Genomic DNA, 13,566 nt, shown 5'->3' on the forward strand with positions numbered 1-13,566 from the left:
TACGTACATTTCGCCTTTGCCCGTGCCTCCGTTCAAGTTCACCAAGAAACGGAGAAAACCCTCCGCTGACCGGAAGCCTGGCGGTGGCGGAACGAGAGGGAGCTGCTGCTGGGTAAACGTCTCCTCTTAAGAGAGGCAGTGCGCACCCCAAATCCTGTCCTCGCCCCCTCCCCGGGCCCGGACCCGCGGCTCCCTCCGGGGAAACGGACGGTCTCTGAGGATTCCAGGAGGGGGACGCAGCTTGGAAAACTGCCTGGAGCACCCTCGCCCCATCCCGCTCGTGCCGGAGCGCTCACCCCCACCCCCGCCCCGCGCGCACACACTCCCGGGCCAAGCCGCCCCGGCCCCGCGAGAGGCGCCCCGCGCCAGCGCGCCCCGGAGCCGGAACAGGTGCAGCCCCGTCGCGCTCCCGGCTGCGTCTACACAAACTTGTTGGCCCGCGGCTGGGGGAACCCTGCCCGCAGCCCGCGCGGGGGTCCCGCCTAGGGTACCCGGAGACGAGACTCACCCCGGGATCGCGGCCGGCTGGGGCGCCTGCTCCGGCGGCCACGCGCCCGCTTCCCCGGGGCGCCGAGCCCGCAGCCCCGCAGTGCCCGGAGCCCAGGCGCCCCTGGCGCCCGCACGCCCCCGGGCGGCCCCCGGCCAGCGGCCCGACACGCCCCGGGCACTGGGCGCCGCTGGCGCCTGGCTCCCTGGGCTGCGGACGTCCCGGCTGAGCCGAGGCGGCGGAGCAGGCAGGCGCCGAGCGGGTGGCGGGCGGCGGGCGACGGGCGGCGGGCAAGCGGGCGCCCGGCTCTGCACATGCTCACTCGCGCGGCCCGGGGACAGCGGCCGGCCGCCGCCGGGTCCTAGAGGCACTCGTCTGCCCGCCGCCCCTGGGAGGGGTCGCGGTTGGTGGGGCGGGGGCCCACCCCAGCCCTGGTCCGCGAGGGCCCACCCTAGCCCTGGACCGCGGGACAAGCCCACCCGGCGCGGTCACACGCGCCACTGCCCAGCAAAGACGCTGACAACCATCCCCATATACGTGCAGGCACACACACACACACACACACACACACACACACACACACACACACACACACACACAGCCTCGCTGGCCGTAACACACACCAGGCGAATGCGTTCGCGCTTTCAGCAATACACGTCTACACAAACACATTGGGCACTGCCACACTGAGCAGCACGCGGCCACACTGGCTCAGACACAAACACGGAGACAGGCGCACATTGATACAAACACGCTGAATGGACTCTGACACCCACATCACACACACACACACACACACACACACACACACACACACACACACGGCTCTTTCCCACTTACTATCAGAAACAACCTGGGACAGGCACACATATATACACTCCATAGCATTCCGATAGCAATACACAGAGGCGAACACACACTGGATCCCTGTCCCGTGCAGAGCTAGACGCTGACACCCACGTCCTTATGCGCGCGCGCACACACACGCATACACTGAGGCAGACCGGCACTGATAGACACAGGTATACAACCACACTGCTATACGCAACCCCCTTCTTTAAATAAGGGCTGGATCCAAGCTTGAGAATTTCCCCTCTACTCCCCATCCCTGCTCCTCAGAAGTTCCCAAGCCGCGGTGCCACCCTGCCCTGCCAGGCGCATCTGTGGGCCCTATCCTCACCCAGGGCTGGCTGCTGAGATGCTCTGGAGGCTGAGGACCAGCAGAGGCTGCAGGAGCAGCTGGTGGTGGCATGGCTATAACCTGGTCTTTCTGAAAGCGAGTTTCATGCCTCCAGCTCCCACTAGGGGCAGAGCTGCTTGGCAAGGCTCAGAGAAGCCCGTTTTCAACAGGTGGAGGGCAGGCAGGGAGAGGATTAGCTTGGGGATCAGACGGAGCCCTGCTTTATGTAGATCAGTCAAGTGGTACCCAGAGGGGAAAGGGACTTGTTTAAGTTCTCACAGTGAGTCAGCCAGAGTTAGAACAGTCAGCCCCCTCAGGATGAAGGTGGGGGCTTCCTTGGGGGGAACTGGGAGGTGGCACAGCCAATACAGGCTTCCAGAAAAGCCCCCATACATGTCCCTTTCGGATTGTGAATGTGTGTGTTGCTCTTATTACCAACAATAACCCACTGTACGTGGTTGCAGTGCGTTTTGATTTGCAAAGCCCTCTCCAGGAGAAATGATCCCTTGATGTACAGGCTTGTGGTGCCTTCTCGTCCTCCAAATGCTGCTTGCCTGGACGTCCCAGCTGAAGCATCCACCTCGCTGTCCAGTTCCCGGGCTGCATCACTGCCTTGTGTGTTTATTTCTTTATTGTCTGTCTTCACTCCCCAGATCTCAGAGCTAGAATTTCCACCCCCATCAAGCCAGGAAAATGTCTGTCTCAGAACTGTTTCCTTAGTGTCTAGCTGAATTCTTGACACATAGGTATACCCACTAAATATTTAGTAAATAAACAATTTTTTTTTAAACACAATGTGCCTAGCATGACTTTTTAAATGGAGGTACTGGGGATTGAACCCTGAGTGTGCTTTATCACTGAGCTATACCCACCCCCAATGGCATGACGTATTTTTATGAACCCAAGCAATTTCCCAAAGGTTGCCATGTTTCTTCCTAAGAACTCAGAGATGGCTTCCTCCTGCTCAGGTCACAGACAGATCTCTGTTTGCATCCAGTCATCTTACAAGTGTCCATCGGATTCTACTGGCCACCAGGGAGAGTGTGGATGACTCACTGCATGGCATCCACCTACCAGGAGCCCCTCCAATACTTCTGGGCACCTGCATCCAAGCATCCTCCTTCTTTGACCATGTAGCTCTTGGCTGCTGCTCCATCCATACCCTGGCAGGGGGACATGGGCTTGACCATCCCAGAGTAGCCTGTGGAGGTTGCCTTTGCTTCCTGGTGGAGCCCTGCATCGTTGGAGAGAGCATCATTCAGGGACGGAGAAAATCTTTGGCAACATATCAAAAGGGAGGAATGTAGTTTCTTCCTTCTTCCCTTGCTTTTTTCCCATGGCGCAGTGACTTACTGGTACCCAGTCGTGCACTCAGACCTGAAGCTGGCTTCAGCACTTTGCTGGGCTGCCTACTTACTTGCTCTCTCGCGTGAGTACCACAGAGACTTTAATATGCCTTTGTGAAGGTGCCAGCAACACAGATGGTAATTGTGCCCCCTGCTGAGCTCTGCCCGCAGATACCAGAGCCGGGCAGGCGAGGGCAAGAATCCGTACCTGCCTGGGAAGGTAGGCCAGACTGGTCTGGTCTGGGAACAGCTGGACCTTCCAGGCACGGACCAGAGGTGCCCTGAAAGTTTCAGGAATTCAGAGGCAGCAGAGAGAGCCCTGGGCTTCGAATAGGCAGGAAGCCCGTGTTCCTTTTCTGGCTAGACCTGAAGAGGCTGTGTGGCCTCATGCAAAACTTAACTTCCTGCTTCCTGGTTTGCCTTTCTGTACAATGGGCAGGTTGTCTAATTGATATTGAAGGGTTTTTCTTTAAGAGAGGCAGGGGAATGAAATGAGAGTGCTCTGGAGTCAAGTCTGCTTCTTTTGTTGGGCAAATTAAATCATTTCTCCCAGATACAGTTTTTCAACCTGCAAAATGGGGAAAGTGTCTCCTTTCTAGCGCAGATTTCCTGGCACAGGGTATATATACATCCAATAATTGACAGCAAGGATGAGTCTTCCAGCTGGTGGTAGTTCTGATGACAACCCTAGCTGGCCCTGGTGTGGGGTCTGATGTGACAGGTGCTGGAAAAGGGGTTGTTGGATTCAGTTTAGAATTGCCTGACCCCACCATCCGTCCTACCTGCAGAGAGGCAGCGCCTGGGTGGGGCAAAAGAACAGAAAGCACTGAGGGTCTGCCAGCCAAGGGCAGGAGTACATCGGGTTAGACACAGAGCTTAGGGGACCAGTCATCAGCTAGAAGGTGTAAGGATGCTCAGGCAGCAAGTAGGTGCTGGTGGAAGAAGGTGGCAGAGCCCTGCTCCGTTCCTCCCGCCTGCCCGCTGTGCACGTGTGTGCTTGGCAGAGGAAGCACCTCATCTTTGTTCACTTTTTATGAACTTCCCTGTAAGTCATTTATCAAACGCCTTGAACTTGCAAGTCGTCATTTCAGTTAAGCTGCTGGGGCACCTCAAGCATACGGCAGTGATTAAAGGGGAAATGGGTTCACTTCAATGAACTTCTTATTTTGGAATAATTTTCAATTTCCAGGAAAGTTGCAAAGGTAACAGACCATGCTCGTGGACCCCTCATTCCGTTTTCCCTGTGGTTAACATCCTATATTTCTAGGGTACCTTTGTCAAAGCTGAGAAACTCATATGGGCACACTGCTTTTGACAGAACTCCAAATTATATTTGTAATTCACCAGTTTTTCCATTAATGTCCTCTTTCTGTTCCAAGATGCACTCCAGGTTTCCACCTTGCATTTAGTTATCCCATCTCTCCAGTCTCTTCTGCCCTGTGACGGTTCTTTCTTTCCTTGCCTTTCGTGACCTTGACCATCTTCAGAAGTACTGGCCAGGTATCCTGTAGAGTGTCCAAGAGTCTCATTTCAAACTAGACGTCTCAGACTAGAAGAGTTTTTGGAGGTAGTGTCATCATGTGCCTATTGATGCCGTCTCTGTGAGTGAGCCTGTTGGCCAGGATCCAGTAAGAGACACCTGGTCAGCATCCGAAGGAAAGGAGAAGAGATGGAGAGGCCACCATGGAAGAAATTCCAACAGCGTAGGAGCTGGCAGATGGCTAGTGGCTGAAATGAAATTCTGGAGGGAACACGATGTCAAGTCCCGAATGTAACACTGGCCGACTCCCACGGGCACACCTGAGACTCAGGGTCTTCTCATTACCTGTGCCCCTCCTCATCCCAGGTGTCCCAGCAGCACAAGAAGGGTCACTGGGGAAGGAGAGCAGCTTTCCCGGAATCCCCACCTCCAGCCCCATCCTTCCTCTCACCCTGTGTGGAACCCCAGATTCAGCACTTACACATGTGGCCACCTCCTCTCACCTCAACCCAAAAGAAAACAGCTTACCAATGGCTATGGCACAAAGTCACCCCTTGTTTGGAAACATTTTAAGAAAGAGGAACACAGTTAGTTCTTTCCAGTTCCTTTCCTTCCCCCTCCCCCTTGTCGGGATTTCTGTTGCAGCGCCTTAAACACAGCTGGGCTGCTCTGTGCCTGAAAGTGAAGTGGCCACCTTGAGACCACGAAGCGGCCAGCCAACGCTCTAAGCTGGGCAAAGCACAAAGACAGAAGCAGCCACCTCTGAACCAATGGAAGTCACCCTTCCCTCTGGACACATGTGAGCACCCGATGTCCAGCATAGACTCAGCCCAGTCTTAATAACCAAGTCTGCTAGCCAAGGGAGTGGAACTCCAAAAATCCTGCATGCTTTGAAGTTTCTGGGAGGTTGGATGTGTGGATGGGTGGAAAATGGGTGAAAGGGCTGGGTGACTGCTGATGGATGTAAGGAGTTGTGGGCAGGCAGGTGGCGGGTGGTGAGTGGATTCCATGTCTGAATTTAATCCCCCCACCCAATCACTGTTCCCACAGCTTGGTTGTCAAGATAAAAGCCAGGATGGGGAAACACAGGCGCCAAGTAGGAGGAAAAGGCACGTGTCTGCGTGTGAGGATGTGTGCGGGGGGTGTGGGACTATTCAGAGCTTTACTGCCCCAGAAAGTATTTATGTCGCCGCTCATCTGCCCCGGTTGAGCAGGCAGGAGACAGTGCTATTGCTTAGGGAGAATCCATGGCTTTCTGGGTTCTACGCTCAGCATTTTATGTTATGTTGCCTTATGTAATTCTCCTTATGCCCCAATGGAATATGAACTGTTTTAATCCCATTGTATAGATGAGAAAACTGAGGCTCAGAGGGGTTAAGTGACTGAACCCAAGTCACACAATTAGAAAATGGAAAAGCTGGATTGGAGCTCAGGTCTAGTTGACCTCAAAGGGCCTATCCCCTTGGGCTCTCGCTTGGTCACCCACATCCACCCCCCGTCCATACTCCCATCCCACCCCTGGGGCACACAGGGACAGCCTCTGGCCTCCTTCCCCTGCACAGTCATCCCAGAGCCACCACACACGTCCTTGTCCTCCATCTCAGATTATAAAGGAATTCCATAGAAAGGACACTGCTGAGTTGTAACTAACAGAGGACATGGCCAATGTCATTACCAGAGCCCAGGGGATCATGGGAGTGGGGAGGGAGAGCCACCAGTCCCTTAGAGATCCTTGAGCTGGATCAAGGGATCCTCTGGGGAGAAGAAGAGAAAAGAGCTGCAGAGAGGAATTCCTAGCCCTGCCCTGCATGCACCTCAGTGCCAAAGGCCCCCTGTGGGCCTCACCCTCAGGAGAAAACTATTCTGTAACCAGACACACATGGGAGTGAAGGACAAAGTCACTAGGATAAATAAAGTGCTCCCCCATGCTTTTGTCTAGGTCCTTCTTGCTTTTATGTGTGTTCCCCAAGGAGAGCCAAGGGATGGAGGTGCTAAGAAGGAACGGAAATGCAATGGATCAAAAACCCCACCAGTCTCTGGAAGCGCATCAGAGCAGACTGACTCTGTCATTGTAATCACGTGACTGTGCGTACTTGAGCAATGCCCTTCACCTCTCGGACCCTCAGTTTGTTCATCTGAAAAATGGAGACAATTAGAATGAGAGGAGATAAGGTGTGGGGGTGGCCCTTAGTCCTGTGTTTCCCACCTTACATGCATGATACTTCTTACTTCTTTTCCTTTGGATGTGTTCTCACAATCTGCAGGTATAGTTTCCTTGGGGGTACCTACTGGGTTAGTGTCTGCTTCTGACACTAGACTTTGAAACCCAAAGGCAGGGGTCGTGCTAAAGTTCATGAAGGATGCTTCCTCAGAACCTAGGACAGCGCCAGCCAGGGGGCAGGGCTCTGGAGAGCTGACTGCTTTGTCCACCCTGCAAGAATTGTGCATGAGGCAGGGGCATGCACATGGTGTCTGGGCAGATGCAGCGCTGGAGGATGGTGGGTGAGGCCTGGATGCTGGTGGACACCTGGGGACACAGAGAGTATCTGCCTAATTCTAGTGGGCCCTGCTGACCCTGCTTTCACCAGTTTGTGCAGCTTAGGAGAGCAAGGAGTTTGTTTTGGAGGAACAGGAGTAGAGATGGAGAAAAACAGTTCAAAGAAGAAATGTTGGATGGATGGAGGAGAAAGATACTCTAGGATGAGGAGGGAATGGTGCAAGTCAGCCAAGACCAGGGCTGCAAATATACCTGGAGCGCTCAAGGGAAAGTGAGAAATTCCCAGTGGTTGGCAAGCAAGTGAGGGCAGGAGGCTAGAAGTGAATTAGGAAAACCTGAGGGATTTGGCCCTTATCCTGGAAGGGGCTGGAGAGCCACGGAAGGTTTTCCACCCACGAATGGGAACAGTGATATGGGGAAGGGAGAGGGATGGTGGGTCCTGACCATCATGACCATCATCCCCAGGGCTGCCTGTTTCCATGGCAACCAATGGCGGGGTAGGGGGAGCATGGAGAGGGATCCTTCTGTTTCTGTGAGTTTGACCCTCAGTGTCTCCGGCTGAGCCTGAGACAAATAGCTGTGGCCACCTCCTTTCCTCAGGGTCCCCAGGTGAGGAAGCCATTTCAGCACCATCCCAGCAGCAAAGGCCTGGCCTGGGGCCCGGTGCCCCGCCTAGTCCCTCATCCTCATCCACCCAAGGGATGACAGGGCTCAGGTGTGTGTCGGGCTCTCTGACCACCTCCACCCAGTTCCAAACAAGCTCGGAGGAGCAGGGAAATGGGAAGTGACAGGGAGTGCCAGGAGTCACTGAGTCTCTGTCACCTCGATTTCCAGGCAGACGGAGCTGGTGCTGAGTGAACGCGGCACTTCAGAGACACCCCTGTCCCTGCAGGAGCCACCTCAGCCAAGCTGAGGTCTGGCCCCTCCCTCAGCCCGGCCTCCATCGCTCAGACCCTGGCCCCTTGTGTCCAGCCACAGCCCTGCCCTCGTCCCCAGAACCATCTTTTATAAAGACAGATCTGACTCTTCCACACCCAGCCCCAAGCTGGTGTGTTTATCTTCACCCATCATTAGAACCGTCTCCTCAAGAGAAACGACCTTCCTCGGTGTCTTATAAAGATAACCTTTGAAAGATTTGCTTACAATAACATCCAACAATTTAACAATTCTGAGGCCAGACTCCCAGGAATAATTAATTACTCCATCTGTGTTCAATGCCTTTGTCTTTTTAAAATTTTTACCAACAGATTGAGGGGTTTTGGGCTACCACGTCTTTCCCCAAACAGTTCTGCTTTTCGAAACAATCTGGACAGCATCCTGTTTGTTACATGCAGATTTTGGAAGGAATCTTCTCCACGCAAGAAACTGGGGGAAAATAATCTCATCTTACATGCAGGCATTTACAGTCTATCAAATGCAAATCTGGCCAAGTCCCTCTCCTTCTTAGGATCCTTCAAGGCTCTACAAGGTAGGAACTCCTTCACTAGTCGAGCCCTGATACAGCCAAACGTGCCACCCATACACTGCCAGCCTTTATGCCACACCTGACCCTCAGCCCCTGTATTAAATCATCTGACTCCCCCAGGCTGGGTTAGGCATCCCCAATCCCAACACAGACACATACATGCACAAACAAGAATCGTGCACATAAACATGCACACATGTGTGAACAGACACGTACACACATGTACAAACAATGCACACCTGCACACATGAACACACGTGTGCACTGCAACATGTCTGCACACACGAGTGCATGCATACACAGAGATGCACGTGTATACCAAACACACAAATGTTTTTTGGTGTGTGTTGGTGTTAATCATAACATGGATACTTCATTCTTTCCTTGGTGTCTTTGGGTCCTCCTGTACGGGACCATCCCTCCTCACTGTCAGCTCCTGGTCCTTTGGCAGCGGACAGTGCAGTGCCCAGTGAGAGATGAATGAACATGCTAAATGGTTGGGATGCTAGGCCCTGGGACTGGCCCTGTCACTGCCCTTCTGTGGGGCCATGGATGGGTCCCTTCCCCTCCCTGGGGCTCAGTTCCCCACAAGGGCGACAGGAGTGGACAGCCTGGGGCAGGACCCATGTGGACCAGGTAGGGGAGCAAGCTCCATGCCTCAGGCTGGGGGGAGCTGGGACACCGGTCTAGAATTCCCGCTGCTGCCAGCACAGCCGGCACTGCCACCCAACCCAGCTTATTTACGATGCTTTTAGCTCCAAGCGGACCCATTTCCGAAGTCCTCCCCGAGATATAAATTATCTTAAAGGGCTGATTTGTATCACTGTGGTTGGACAACGCTTAACCAGAAAGCACTCCAGCCTTTCAGCAATTTCAATCCAGGGAGAGCTATGGATTTTTTTTTATTCACCCTAATTGAGCACTTCAGAAAGGGGGGGGGTTGAAAACCTTCAATAGGTTTCATTTTTAGGGAAAGCAATTTTGACTTATTAGGCTCTGTTGGCTTCAGAAATATGCTCACTAATGACTTCTATTTAAATATTTTCCTCCAGCTGAGACTTTTTTTTTTAAATACTGTGTTAATGGATTTGACATCCCCTAAATGCGTATTTTCCCACCTCGGCCTCTGAACTTCCTTGGCTAGATCCTCTCAAACAGTTGAGAGGTCCCGAGCAGGCTGTGAAAAACCCTTTGTCAGAATTACCTTTGGAAATGATGATTTCCCCTTTCTCTTGTTCGCACCCACAGTGACCTGCTAGGCAGAAGCATAAACTTAGATGGAGTCACTGGTTCTTCAAATCTTTTGCTGGCACCCCGACCTTCACAGGATTCAATCCAAACCCTCTAGTCTTGCATGAAAGGCCCAAGCTGTCCCCACCTGACACCAGGATACCCATCCTGCTCCCTCTTTAACCCCAGGCAGGGAAGTCCAGGCTGCCTTGGTGAGCATGTGACCGGGGGAGGTACACAGGGTCCGGCATCCAGAAAGACTGCGTCTGCTTTAAGGCTTTTCTGTCACCATCCTGAAAATCTTAATAATTTTTGAACAGGGAGCCCCCATATTCTCATTTTGCGCTGGGCCTTGTAAACAATGTAGCTGTCCATGCCCAGACTCACCATTCTCTCCCCCTCCTCTCTACCTATCTTTGTATGAGCTGTTTCCTCCACAGGAGGCTGATCTCAGCCTTCAGCTCAGCCCTTCCAATTCCTTGTCCGTGTGATAAACCCTGGGGAGGGGTGCACTGGGTAGGTGAGGCAGCGCTGCCCAGTGGCTGAATGAAGCCAGAGGCCAGGGAGCACATGTCAGCTCCACTACTTCTGGGTTACATGACCTCAGGCAAACAATTTAGCCTCTCCGAGCCTTAGTTTTCCCATCTGAAAAATGGGATCGCCATTGTCCCTACTTCCTAGGCTGCTGCAAGAACTAATTTAATCATGGAGCACTTAGAAGAGTGTATGGCACAGTGTTCATCACTGTTATCCATCCCTTAGCAGCTATGATTAAATCACGAGCCTCCAATGAAGTCTTCCGTGGCTGGCCTGACTCCTTCACCTAGTCCACATGACTACCACCAGTTGACTGCAATCTGTCATACCAGTTTACAAACACTTGTGTTTGCAAGCATCGGGAACTCATTCAAGCTAGCTCAGGCAAACAGACAGGCTGGTTGTAAGTATATGGGGATGTCTCACAGAATCCCAAGGGCAAGAATGTAGGTGAGCCTTAGGAAGGCTTGGAACATAAACTTGAAAACACAGGAAGTATCCACTTTCCCCATTTTACTTCTGCTTTTATCTTAGTGTTGGCCTCATCTCTCTCTCTCTCTCCCTCTCTATCTCTCTGCAGACCAGCATCTTCCTCAACTCAGCCATAAGGTAGGAAAGTATTATTACTGACAGCCTGTAACTCGCCCAGATGGTTCTAGCCACCAGAAAGCTGGACAGTTCTCAATTCACAGTTCTGCAGACAGAGCCCCAGTTGGCCCCTTTAGGGTCAGCTCATCAATGGAGTCCAAACTATTGGATGACTTTACACTCCAGAGTGTCTTCATCCCTCACACCTGTCTGTGTTTCCCTAAATGGCCATAAAGGACCCCTAAAGATCATGCGTTTCTCAGCTTTGCCTCCTCCAGTACCTCATCCAGTGCTGAAGCATAAATTGTTGTTGCATAAAGGAAGGCGAGAATGGTGGGGGACGGACTTGCATTTCCAACCCAGAATGCCATGAACTCTCACAGCTATTCTGTCCCCTGCAGGGACTTAGCAAAGGAGCCTGTCCTAGAACCAAAAGCTTCCCAGGCAGGCAATTCTTCCAAGGGGAGCTGGAGGGCCCGCCTCCCAGCCTCGCCCATTCAGGCGGAGCTTTGCCTGGTTCCCCAGGCGGGACCCGGAGCAACTCCTGTGGATGGCTCCCGCTCACATGTGAAACAAATCAGGGCCCGGTCTTCCTGAATATGCAGTGTGCAGCTTCAGGATTTAAGTTGATTTCTGCAGGAGGGGACCTGCTCACTCAACAGAATCCATACTCCCAGAAATTATTAAAGGAGCAAAATTAAATTCACGGGGGTTACAGGTCAAGGGAACACTGGAAACAAGGCAATCCCAGCAGAGCTTCAGCTAATTGCCGCAGTCGAAGATGCTGGAAGAGCAGAAATGCTGCTGAATTATTCACTTGGGTCCTAATATCAAAGCAGATAACAGATAATCTGCTCCACGGCGGGTAAGCCTGTGAGTTCTGGGCACAGTGGTCAGCAAATCTCAGCACCTAAGGTGTCTCCAGACCAGGCACCCCCTGACCTTTTCTGACCCCTGCCTGGCGAGGATGCAAAGGAAAGAAAAAGAATGCATCCAGGCAGGAGTTCCCAGACTGAGCAAACCCAACACGCTGACTGTGAATTCACAGTTTTCATGGTGAAATGTATGTTCCTTCTACAAATCCAGCTTAATGCGCCCCTTCCTGGGTCCCTATCTTAAAGAATGGTATCCAAAGGGAGAGCCTTCTCCCCTCGCCTGGTTTCCACATGGAAGTCCTTTCCAGAAGTCCCTCCTGGTCTCTGTCTCTATGTCCTCTTGGGAGTGAGCTGGCCCCAGGGAGTGGCACTGTGCTGCTGCGCCCCCTGCAGGGGACGACCTGCCTTGGTCCAGCCAGCGGAGCGGAAGCCATGCCCTTCAGCCTGACCGCTGCAGTAGTGAGAGCTCTGGGGGCCTCCATCCTTATTCTTTGTTGGCTCCCCTTGTTCAAAACCCAGGTGGGGAATAGTGACGCCAATTCTTAGAGGGGCTCAGAGGCCCTAGTGTTTGCTGCATGTATCAAGTCAATATACCACTCGGCCTGGGACACCACCTTCCCACACACCCCAGAACTGCTAAAACACATCACTCAACTGTAAAAACAAACAAACAACAAACAAACCAACCAACCCACTGGGCCTAATCCAAGCTTCCAGAAACCACCAAAGTCAAAATGCTCTGCCCACGTACAGAAGCCCCAGGCCACAGCAGGCTCTGGAGGCCCATATCCTTCCTCTGTATGTATTTGGCTTTCTGAATTCTTTTCTTTTTTTTTTTAATTCCCCATTGAGAGTTGCTGTTGCTCCCTCACCAGCATTTGTATTTGGTGTCGTATGTGTTCTGGATATTGGCTGCTATAATCAGAGGAGAACTTCTGCCCTTTGTAGTCAAAAGACTTAACCCCAAGAGTAAGTTTAAAGCCAAGCAGATCACCAAGCAGATGAGTCCGTGTATGAAAAGACGGAGAAAGGCCACACATGCTCAGGGAAAACCCTTATTTTCATAGCTCTCATCCCAGCAGCCCTTCCCTATTTTATCTGTCTCCATGCCTGGCTTGCACGCATTAGACACTCAATAAATTAATAAATAATCACTAAATGAGTGAATGAATGAAAGGTAAAAACCATGTCAGTCTTATTTTCTGTTGCATCTGTAACTTCTGGCAGAGTGATTGACACAAAGATTTGTTGAATCAATGAATTAACAAAGCAATGCATAAACAAATCAATGAAGGGCAGGGTCGTGTCAGTTGTTGGGTTCACCACTGTATCCTTTGTTCCTAGCAAAGTGCCTGACACCTGGCAGGGACTCAGTGAAGTATCTGTTAAGTAAACAACGGATGTGAATGGATGAATGACTAGGAGTCTATGGTGCAGAGTGAGGGAGGTGAGAGTCCCGCCTGCCCAGGGGTGGTCTAACTCTAAAAGCAAGTCCAGAGGAGGTGAGCATTAATAGACGTCTGAAAATGCTGATGGAACTGGAGGTATGATAATCTGTCTTTAAATGTCTTTAAACATCTGCCAGGCTGTCATGGAAGGAGGAAGCAGGCAAACTCTGGGATCCCCAAGGAACCAACTGAGGATGCTTTAAAAAAGGCAGATTTTGGCACAATTTAAAAATGAAAAGCACCTACGTAATCTGTGCACCAATCACATACAAGGTGCTCTGCAAGTTGTTGTTTAGCATGTGTTCGGTTACATTTCACACCTTCCGAAAGCAGGCATGGTTTCCCCACACTTAGACACAAGAGACAACGTGGCTTGCTCAAATTCACACAGTTATAACAGGAAAAACCAGGATGCAAACTCAGGACCAGCTGA

At 52.1% G+C, this 13,566-nt stretch overlaps 1 protein-coding gene across 4 annotated transcripts in view; it reads right to left on the reverse strand.

Annotated features, from left to right (window-relative positions):
• The window catches only part of WSCD1 (WSC domain containing 1), a 36,559-nt gene extending 34,717 nt beyond the window's left edge, over positions 1-1,842 (reverse strand). The window contains exon 1 of one of the 4 annotated variants that reach the window (XM_031467882.2): positions 1,668-1,842. The gene's annotated coding sequence lies outside the window, so the exon portion shown is untranslated. Of the gene's footprint in view, positions 1-7; positions 231-508; positions 614-1,327; positions 1,487-1,667 lie in introns of those variants that run through there. The other 3 variants (XM_064495109.1, XM_031467881.2, XM_064495108.1) reach the window with 3 other exon arrangements.
• Positions 1,843-13,566: the final 11,724 nt, after the last annotated feature.

The sequence above is a fragment of the Camelus dromedarius genome, chromosome 16 (genome assembly GCF_036321535.1).
Source record: "Camelus dromedarius isolate mCamDro1 chromosome 16, mCamDro1.pat, whole genome shotgun sequence".
In the NCBI taxonomy this organism is placed as follows: domain Eukaryota; kingdom Metazoa; phylum Chordata; class Mammalia; order Artiodactyla; family Camelidae; genus Camelus; species Camelus dromedarius.